The 10956-nt window shown below is 37.9% G+C and overlaps 1 pseudogene; it reads left to right on the forward strand.

Annotated features, from left to right (window-relative positions):
- Window positions 1-4485: 4485 nt before the first annotated feature.
- On the forward strand, window positions 4486-10518 carry LOC132857854 (ubiquitin carboxyl-terminal hydrolase 42-like; annotated as a pseudogene).
- Window positions 10519-10956: the final 438 nt, after the last annotated feature.

Raw genomic sequence — 10956 nt, forward strand, 5'->3', positions numbered from 1 at the left:
GGTGGAGAGCAGTCTCATTATCTGCTTGCATGATTGCTTTTATTTGCCCAGTTGTGTGAGGTGCATAGAAATTGTGCCACACTGCTCATTAATGAGTAAGTAAAGCTCTTTTATCGGTGGAACTTTTAGAACTGTTCATTTATTTAAAGTAGCTTTTCCATGTTTGAGAGAGAAAGTGCAAAAAAAGATCAGTGATGATCATTAAGCACCAGATTCCAGGAGAGGCTTGAGAATTTGCATCAGGAATTGTCACCGGCGGGGGGATAGAAACGACCCAAATGATGGACAGCATTAAAAAAAACAAAAAAAACAAAACAGGATTTATTAACTAAAAAAAGAACACGAAACATTGACACGGACTAGAGACAGGACGACCGTAGACCGTAACACAGAACATAAACAAAAGCACGTGGCAACAGGCAACAGGTCCGCCTGTTAGTGACCTATGTACTAGAGCATCCCACGTGATACCACTCAGCCAATCAAGTCTGTGCATTCCTGAAGTAAACACTGCGACTCAACAGTGCAAGACAGATGAGAGAGAATTAGAGTAAAGTTACACATGGAAGAAAGATAGCGATACATGTAGAAAACAAAGGGAGAGAAACAGACGAGTGAGACGGAGAAAGGGAGAGAAACAGACGAGTGAGACGGAGAAAGGGAGAGAAACAGACGAGTGAGACGGAGAACGGGAGAGAAACAGACGAGTGAGTCGGAGACTGAACTCTGTTCACACTTCCCACTTCACACTAAACCAATGTGTCTCATATGTTCAGAAACCGTGGCACTTATTAAAAGTGGCAATGTGAAACACCATTATGAGACAAAACATAAAGGTTTTAAACAAACATATCCACTCAAATCTGAAGACAGCATCCCTGAGACAGCTTTCCCAGGTCTGAGGGAAGTAGCCCTATACATCCTGACCATGTTTGGCTCTACATACAACTACGAGGCAGCTTTCGCTACAATGAACATAATCAAAACTAAATATAATTCCAGACTCACTAATGAGCACCTCCACATGTGTATGAGAACGGCCCTGACTCCATTCAAACCCAGGTTTAACATCCTGCCAAGCTAGAGCTCAGTTCTCTCACTGAGATATAAAAGGGAAAGTTAAGCACTTTATTTAAACATACACAATTTTCACATTTTATTTATTTTCTCTTATTTTGAAATGTAGCCCTACTTTTAGTTATTTAATGAGAGAACGTTATACATATCTACAATCATACATATGCTCAGTTCTATGTTACGTGACAATAAATATTGTCAAAACTGTTTTTGAATTGTACTGAATTTATTTGATTTGACAATCAGGTATTGATTGCTTGCAGATGTTGATACAACTACTAGGCTACTTAAATATATATCACACTAACTAGTTAGACATTATGATCTTCCGGACCTTCACTTCAAGAAATGTTCTCTTACTGGACCTCTTTAAATTTTAGTTGAATACCTTTGTACTAGAGCTTTGTTTACAAGTTGTATATCCATTTCCAGTTTTAATCTGCTGTAGTGCTGATTAAAAAGGTGTTAGAAGGTGAAGAAAGGTGTGATGACTGTGCAAAGTCCTGCTGCATTGAGAATTAGGATAAAATTATAACTGTTATGATAATAACTTACAATAACATGCACATGTGCTCCAATTTCCAGGTAATCCATAATTTACAACAGAGGATTTCTGAGCATAAAGAGGAATTCATTCAACTCAGAAGACAGATCAGTGAGCTGCAAACTTCACCAAAGAGGTCATCACTATAATAACTACTGACTATCCAGTAGTTATGTGACTTTGGGATATTTTTTGGGAATGTCCCAGTGTCCCATCATTAATCAAATTTGTCGTCATGTATGAAGACAGCATGTGTATTTCTTTTGTAAAAATTGTATATTTCAGTGATGGATGGATATTTTTGGTTTGTGCATTGGGGAAATAGGTATTGTGCAATGTTAAACTTATTGAACTCTTGGCCAGTGTGACCATAGTCTTGGTAATTCGGTCTAACAGCAGGCTAGGGAAATGTCTTTAGCTAAAGTTTAAAATACAACATGAGAAAATTAAATCAAAACAGTCACAAATGTGATTACACTTTTGAGCGCCTCTCTTTGCTCTCTATACAGCTTCCATTCTTTGTGCAATGTATACCACAAAATGTTGGAAACATTCCTTTGGGATTCTGGTCCATGTTGACAAGATTGCATGACAATTCATGGAGATTTCCCACATCTCCCATTCTGCCACATCCACAGGTATTCTACTGGATTCAGATCTGGCCACTGAAGAACAATGAACTCATTATGGTCATGAAACCAGTTTAATATTAGGTTACTTTGTGACATGGTGCATTATCATCTAGAAGAAGCCATCTGAGACAAATGCTTGTGTGTGTGCATGCGGTGTTAAACAAAACACACAAAAAAATAGAAAACAAACACTCACTAATGTTATTTGAACTGAATTCACTTTGTCCCCATGCCCTTGAAGTGTGATCATTTAAATGTGTGAATTTAATTATTTATTATTAAACTGGGTCAAATCTATCATTCATTTCAAGTCAAGTCAAGAAGCTTTTAATGTCATTTCAACCATATATAGCTGACGCAGTACATAGTGAAATGAGACAACGTTTCTCCAGGACCATGGTGCTACATAAAACAAAGAAAAACAGAGCTAAGGACTTTAGTAAGTCAGTCCTAGCCACATAAAATGTAACTGTGCAAACTGGTGCAAACAGTGCAAGACAAAATACAAGACAGTGCAGGACAAAAGACAGTGCAAACAAAAAAAATACAAGACATTTCACAAAAGACAACACACAAACACAGAGCTGACCAGTGTAAATACTGTATTTCCAATCAATATTGCGTGTGCAGAAATACTGGAATGGACCCTAGTATTATAGCAGCAGTTACATCAGGTAATGTAATTTATTGTAATGTATTGTGCAAAACAGCAATCAACTGAAGTTGTAGTTACAGAGCATTTATGTCATTTAGTTTGTGATATCACTACATCAGTTCAAGTCATTGATTCTTTTATGGTCATGTGTTAATTAATAGATGATGAACCAGAACATAACCAGATACATTCTGCTACAGACATCGTGTGCTATGCAAGCTGTCTTAGATTTAGAGTTAGAGTTCTAGAGATTCAGATTTAGATTTTAGAATTTTTCTGATCAGATAATATGCTAACAACCAGCATTTACTGACCTATGACAAAAGCTAGCAAGCATTTTACTACTAACAGTTATTTAGGAGTCTAGCTGTATGTTAATGTTACAACATAATAATAATGTTAATATATCCATAGTAATAATGTTAAGATATTTTAACTATATCTTAACATTATTACTACGTTATTACATTAACATTCAGGTAGTGGTGTATGTGGCAGAGGGAAGACTTTAGTCTCAGAGTCAGAAGGTTCACACACAGTTATAATTTACTCATTTTGGCTACCCGCCAATTTTTATTTAGTTTGTTAACTAAAATCTTTAACTGCAGTAAAAACATTTTGGAAGTATTCGATATAAATTCAAATCATTCCGTCATCGTTCAGACGCGCGTCATCCTTCGAGCGCGCTTAAAAAAAGCAACACTGAAAGGTAAGTCACGTCGAGAAAGTTAGGAAGTAAATAATTTTAATTTAGCATAGTGTTTCCGCTTATCAAAACTTTTAAGCTGCGTAACGAGTCTGTCGAGAAACTTGGAAAAGGTTTGATACTTTCGAAAACGAGATGTATAGTTAATAAAAGCTTTAGCTAGCTCCACTATCTGTTTCCGAGGTTTCTTTGGCTGCGTTACTAGATACCGAGTCTGTAAGGAAATTTGGGAAATTTATTTAAGTATTTTAGGTCTCCTTCCGGTTATAATTTCGTTACGTATGTCTGCTTAGATCGGCCTTTATGCACGTTGGTACACGCTGTGTCTGCAACAGGGCTCTCTGAAAGCACGTGCACATATCCCCGTTTTCAGGAAGCATTCTGTTAATCCGTTAAATGCTGGCCTCATGATTTACAACGTCAAAAACTGTATTGCATAAGCCCAAGAAATAAAATCATCATATTTCATTTAGTGTAAATCATAAAATTCTATGAAAAGTGAATGTATGCCATGCATTTCAAATTTTATTGATCACATGGACAATCATACACAGTATGACATGCAGTGAAATACTTTTTACGACTATCGGTGTAAATAAAAAGGAATCAAATAGAAAGGGGGATGAAAAAGTGAAATTTAATACAATAAAACGAGATACAATAAAACAAAATTGAAATAGCTGTGCAAAGAAGAGAAGCAAACGAAATGCGTGTTATTAGCTGTACAATGACCAGTGGAAAAAATCAATAAACAAAATATAAAAAAAAAAAAATTATAGTTACTTATGAAATATATATGAATGGTATGAATGGTCTGTTTTGAATATCTTCTGAATAAAGTGCATATGTGACTTTATGTGCAGAATGAACGATGGCTATTGTGGTGAAATCATCAGAGAAATCTGACTTTGAGTCAGCGCTGTGTAAGCACTCCAGCTCCCTGAATCCTGTCTCCTCTGGAGGCCTGGACAACGGCAGCTCCAGCTGAAGTGTTGACTCTACTACAGCCGAGCTTTCCAGGAGCATGGCTACCTGTGTGGCTCCCATCCTTGAAGTTGCTTTGTATGGAGGTAACACAGCACTTCCTGCTGAGAGGCCAAATGAGCAAGGCAAGTAGGGTTTACCTCATCTTCCAAGGGTTATCCACTTATCTGCCTTTTATTTAGGGTAAGCATATAACACATCTTATGTCTGCTTTGTCATGCAGTGGCCGTGAGCTGTGGCGATGGCATCAGTCTGCCGCAAAAGATCCTGTTTCCACCAGAGCGCCTCAGCTTGACCTGGACTCAAGTCCATTGTATTGGAGCAGGTCTCCAGAACCTGGGCAACACATGTTTTCTGAATTCAGCTCTTCAGTGTCTTTCATACACTGCACCACTTGCTAACTACATGCTGTCCAGAGAACATTCCAAAACATGTGGGTCATCACACATTTTGCTGCATCAATTTCTGATGTATTTTGCATACTGGGTTTCTGATCACTGCTGTATTTTCCCTTAAAGGTCATGAGCCCGAATTTTGCATGCTGTGTACCATGCAGAATCACACCATTCAGGTGTTTGCTAATTCGGGGAATGCCATCAAGCCCCTTGGTGTGTTGCTTGAACTAAAACGTGAGTATACACCTGCTGATAGATGAAAATAATACACTATTTTTGTTTGGATTTGAGCATTTTTAATGTATTTGCTTTCACATGATGTAGGGATTGCAAAGCATTTCTGGTATGGGGATCAAGAAGATGCCCATGAGTTCTTGCGGTACACAGTGGATGCTATGCAAAAGGCCTGCCTTCCTAACAATGAGTGAGTCTGCTTAAAAAATAATTAAATCAGTGTGGTGCAAGATTTATTATAAGTGACTGTTTAATCATTTTTCATTTTACATGATATGTAGACTGATTGGATACCTAGTATTTTAATGATTACTTGTCTGCCCTGGCACCCGACAAGTTTAGAGGTTTAGAAGTAAATACGACATATCAGTTAAAATAGACTAAAATTGTAGATCCACTTAAACCTGTTTAGCCTTTAACCTGTTCATCTCTGTTAGTAGCCACATAGTAAACAATCACTAAGGGAGGAAATTATTGTCACTCCAAAAATACGAGAGGAAATCTGATATATGTGAAAGGTGTATTTGTGTGTGTGTGTGTGTGTGTGGGTGATGTTGTTTTTGTTTTTAAAGCTGATCTATTTATCTGATTTAAAGCTGTGGACACCAAAATGAATTAAAAATTCTTATACCATCTGTCACTTGATGTTTACAAAATTTTCATTATATCTGATCCTGTTTTATGAAAATTTTCAGATTGGATAGGCAAACGCAGGCTACTACTCTGATCCATCAGATATTTGGAGGATATTTGAGGTCCAGAGGTGAGTTGGCAATTATGTACTTATATATTTATCTACTAGTTTTTATATGATGGAGATAACTGCTAGATTTGAAAAATCATATCATATGCATATACTTTTTATTAGTATCACTGTTCGTAAATGTGGTAAAGCTGAGAACTTTATTGACTGAGTGACTAATTGAATTATTTTTCCACAGTGAAGTGTATGAACTGCAAAGCAGTATCAGACACATTTGATCCTTATTTGGATATTGCACTGGACATCAAGGTATGTGAAATAAAATTGATACCCTTATCGAATGTTTACTGCACTACTGCTGGAACTATAGTGAACTGTATAGACCATCTATTTCAGAAAAGATGTTTGTCCTTACATGATCAATACAGGCCTCGTGTAGCATCTACCGGACTTTGTTTAACACAGTGTTAAATTAAAGTTATGTTTCCTTGTGCTCTTTTACAGAATTCCCCAACTATTCTCATTGCTTTTGAGCAGTTTGTTAAGGCTGAACAGCTCGATTGGGAGAATGCCTACAAGTGCAGCACGTAAGTGTCACATGGCATCTCTGAGCCCATACTTATAGGATAATAATAAGAACTTTTACTCTAATATGGACATGAACTTTATATTAAAAATAATAGATAATGCTAACTATCAATGTAAAGTCTAGAATATAAGTCTTATTCATTCTGTTCTTCTTGTAGTTGTAAGGAAAAGGTTCAGGCCTCAAAAAGATTAAGCATTCACCGCAACTCCAATGTGCTCACTGTCTCTCTGAAGCGCTTTGACGACTTCAATGAAGGCAAAATCTGCAAGGTCGGTATTTCCTGTAAATGCTTTAATAAACTTGGAAAATTGTTTATCGTGACAGATCATTGTAGAATAAACACTAAAAAAATCTGTTGATGTGATGCACTGTAATTCATTCTCCACACAGGATGTGAGATACACTGAGTACTTTGACTTGCGACCATACATGTCCCAGTCTCACGGAGAGCCGCAGATTTACGGGCTGTATGCTGTGCTGGTGCACTCAGGCTTCAGCTGCTATGCCGGACACTACTACTGCTATGTAAAAGTGAGACCTACTGCACATGTTTAGCTCTCAGCCTTTGATCAAGCTTAAACAAGAGCTTTCTAATGGTGCTGATGGATGGACTAATGTGGAAATGTGTGGTGCTTTGTTTCAGGCAAGTAATGGCCAGTGGTATAAGATGAATGATTCATCAGTGACTCCTACTAATATACAAACTGTGCTAAACCAGCAAGCATACCTGCTGTTCTATATCAAGCAAGGGTATGTTAGAGTTATTAATGCTTAAATAGAATTATAAATACACTGTTTAATTGAGATGTCTCTGTTTTTGTTAACATTTTGTACTCTGATTTACTTTTTAGGTCTACTGATCTGAAAAATGGAGATTTTAACCAGAAGGGTTTTACTCCAGGCCACTCATCTCTCAAACCAGTTACATCTAAGCTAAATGATCATTCTTATACCTCCCTAACCATTTGTGGTCCACAGCTCCCTCCTACTATGTTAAAGGTAGAGCCACAACATGCATTGAGAGCTTTTTATTGACAAGAAATTCAAAAATTTCAGATCCACCTTAGGCAACTTTTTACTTATTTTCCAGAATAACTCATATGTCAATGGCAACGGCTCCTCGAAGGAGTACCACAACAGCTCAAAGCCCAGCAGCAGTGACATCAGCAGCGTGAGCAAAGCCACCTCCAATGTGTCTTACTCTTCCACCCCATCCTCGGCTTCTCATCAACCCGTCCACCCCACGGGCATGAAGAGTATCAAGATGAGATTTACTCTCAGCAATGGAAAGGTGGTGCAGTGCAGAATCTTGGACAACGGTACTCCTAAGCCTTCTGTTACCAAGGCAGCCAGTGGAAACGATGGCATGCACAGTCCTCACTTTAATAGTTCAAGCTCACACTCGCCTAAGACAAATGGATCTAACATCTTCTCCGAGTCTCACATGGGTACAAATGGGTCAGGACATGATCAAGTCAATGGCTTCAAACATTCTTACAAGGTATGAAACATCTCTTTGGCTGCTTTGCAGATTTAATTTACAATTTGAATGAAATAAAGCTTTTTAGTGATAGTTGTAATTTATAACACTACATTGCACTACATCTGCTAAATGCTGTAAATACAATACATTGAAATGACTGTGTGTGACACCCAGGCACTGGCTAAGCCAGCAGAACTGACACCTAGCACACAGGCCACCTTAACAGAGGCATCAAGTCAAGTGAAGGCCACAACAGAGTCCACTCTAAGCAATCACAGTCTCATCCATCAATGGAGTGATGAACTTACATCACTGGAAAGACTCAGGATGGAGACAGAGACTGTCAAGGGTGCAGTTAGCAAGGAAGATGTAGAAATGTGTCAGTCTGACAAAGTCAGTGCTTGTGAACAAAAAAAACTGGCTGAGCACCAAGAACATGATTTAAACCAGCCACATGTTTCTACTGCCACAAAGGACAGAGACAAGGAGTACCATCGCAACTACAGAGAGCTCAAGGACAGGAGCAGAGAACGACATGGACATTGGCCAGAGAGAGAGTATTATCCACAGAAGGAGCGCTCTCGCAGTCGTCACAGAGATAAAGAGTCAGCTCAGTACTGGGATAGATATTCCTACCAGCACAGAGACCGCCACTACAAAAGAGCCAGAGACGAGTGGTCACAGGATTGGGAGCGGGGCAGGAGATTCCAGAATTCACACCGCTCGTCAAGCCACAATTATAGAGGACTAATGTTGCGCCATGCACGGGAAGACCGTCGTGACAGGTGCCACTACAATGGAGAGCAGAGCAGCAATAGAGCAAAGCCCTCATCTCCATGTACCACTAGCCCTTTGCCCTGGAATGGGACCAGAAAACGCAGCTTGTCTGGTGAAGACAGCATGTCTGAGGAGTGCAGGGCCAAGAAATTTAAAAAATCAAAGAAGAAAAATAAAGACAAACACAGGTAAGTAAACATGTTCCTTGTTTCTGTTGTCTATGATCTGCATCACAGAGAACTGTCCCTAATGTAAATACTTTTCCAAGCCCAAGAGTAGTTTTACATTTTGTAACTAATACCTCTTACATTCTGCAGGAGTTCAGAAAGGGACATGTCTGTCAAGAAACAGGATAACAGCTCCAGCCAACAGAAAAATAAGAAGAAGAGGAGGCATGAGTCAGAGGACAGACGTCACAGAGAGGGACGGTCCTCAGACAAGCATGCTTGGAAAGGCAGGAATGGTGAAGAGAGGAAGAGCCATAAGCTCCAGCGCAGCTCTGACCGAGATAGATCTCCTCACCGTTCCAAGCTGCCATGTATGGAGGATCTTCGCCAGCTCAGTGGTTTCTCAGGTATTCAACATGCCATTATGATTAAAAGAAAAATTGCTTTGATGTAAAATTCTGACTGAACTTCTCTTGCTGCAGATAATGTTGTTAAGCATTATAATGGATATGTCCAAGGATTCTGTCATAATGGAGTAGTTGCAGAGAACAAATATGGAGACATGAACCACATTTCCTCTAACAGTAATAGGAAGATTTCCTTATGTGAAGGAGACATGGGAGAGACAGGCCCGGTGCCGTGCAGATGTAAGTCTATTTTGTTCTGTTCTTGAGCTACTTACTCTCATTACAAGGCAACCAAATAAATGCAGCGCTCTCTGTTTTTCACAGGAAACAGTGAATTCTGGAGATCTGCCTCTGTCCTATGGTGAGATATTGATTATAGTAAAATACTTTTGGATGTTGAATGGGGTAAAATTAAACAAGATGTGCTTAGTTTTAATATTTTGTTTTTTTCCCCCCTAGAACCTGAGGACAAAGGAAAACTACACTTTACTAAATATTGTAAAGGTGCTTTATATAATAAAGTCATACTGTATTTATTTGCAGCAAAAATGCTTTAATTTTTTTCAGGGTCAAGGATTTTTTTTTACCAACTCTGTACAGCTGAACTTTGAAGAAAAACTAAATGAAAAATGTAAATAAAAATAAATTAATATATACACTTAAACCGGAAGAAGAAGCCTGGAGCTTTATCATCAAAATTTCTGCTCAGACATAGACTCAGGACTTTCTCACTTGTGAAGATTCTTCACACATTCTCCCTTTAAGGACATATATCTGGGAATGATGGAAATTTTTTTATTAAATTCTGCATAAAAGTAGAAAGACGGTGTCCCGGTTGGATGTGGATGATTTTAAGAGTGTAAGTTTTAATCCTTTTGTGTTACAAATACTGTGAATTTAAGTTGTACTATCAGTTATTTATTTGCAATCCTGTATCAGGGGATCAGTATAAATACTTATCAGTGAAAAATAAGTGAAAACGATTATAATAAAATCCTACATTTTACTGTAGCATGTTGAAAATTTCTATGTTGTACATTCTGTATTAATTAAAAGGGAATAGGCCTTAATGTCTACAATTGTAATATTTTCTCATTATGTTTACAGATTTTTGTTGAGATGAATGGATAGGTATGTGATGATGGGTTGAGTGTTTGGATTTGTACAGGGTGAGGTCTTTTCTCACCTTTTGAATAAAAAAACACACAAAGAAACAAACAAAAACACTTCAGTCTTTGCTGTGCAACAGTTAATGCAATGGCACGTTTGTAAACCTTTTTCAAAATTTCCATTTTATTTATTACTCACTGAATTTGAGTTTTCACAGTAGACATATTCACATTTTGTGTCATTTAACTTATAAGTGCCCCTTCGTGGACCATAACAAATTACCACTAATGTATTTAAAAGACTAGTTTATGATTATGGAAATATTCATAATTCAAATGGCCAATAGTTTTAAAATCCATTTTCAGTTGGACCTTTACTGTAGCTCCATGGCTTCACAGAAAGACCGACACAATTGAACATTGTCTTTTATTCCAGTTTTGCTTTGGGGAATATGGTCTGTGATTTACTGTCAAAGTTAGAGTTAACTGGTCCT

Source organism: Tachysurus vachellii, chromosome 2, assembly GCF_030014155.1.
Source record: "Tachysurus vachellii isolate PV-2020 chromosome 2, HZAU_Pvac_v1, whole genome shotgun sequence".
Classification (NCBI taxonomy): Eukaryota; Metazoa; Chordata; class Actinopteri; order Siluriformes; family Bagridae; genus Tachysurus; species Tachysurus vachellii.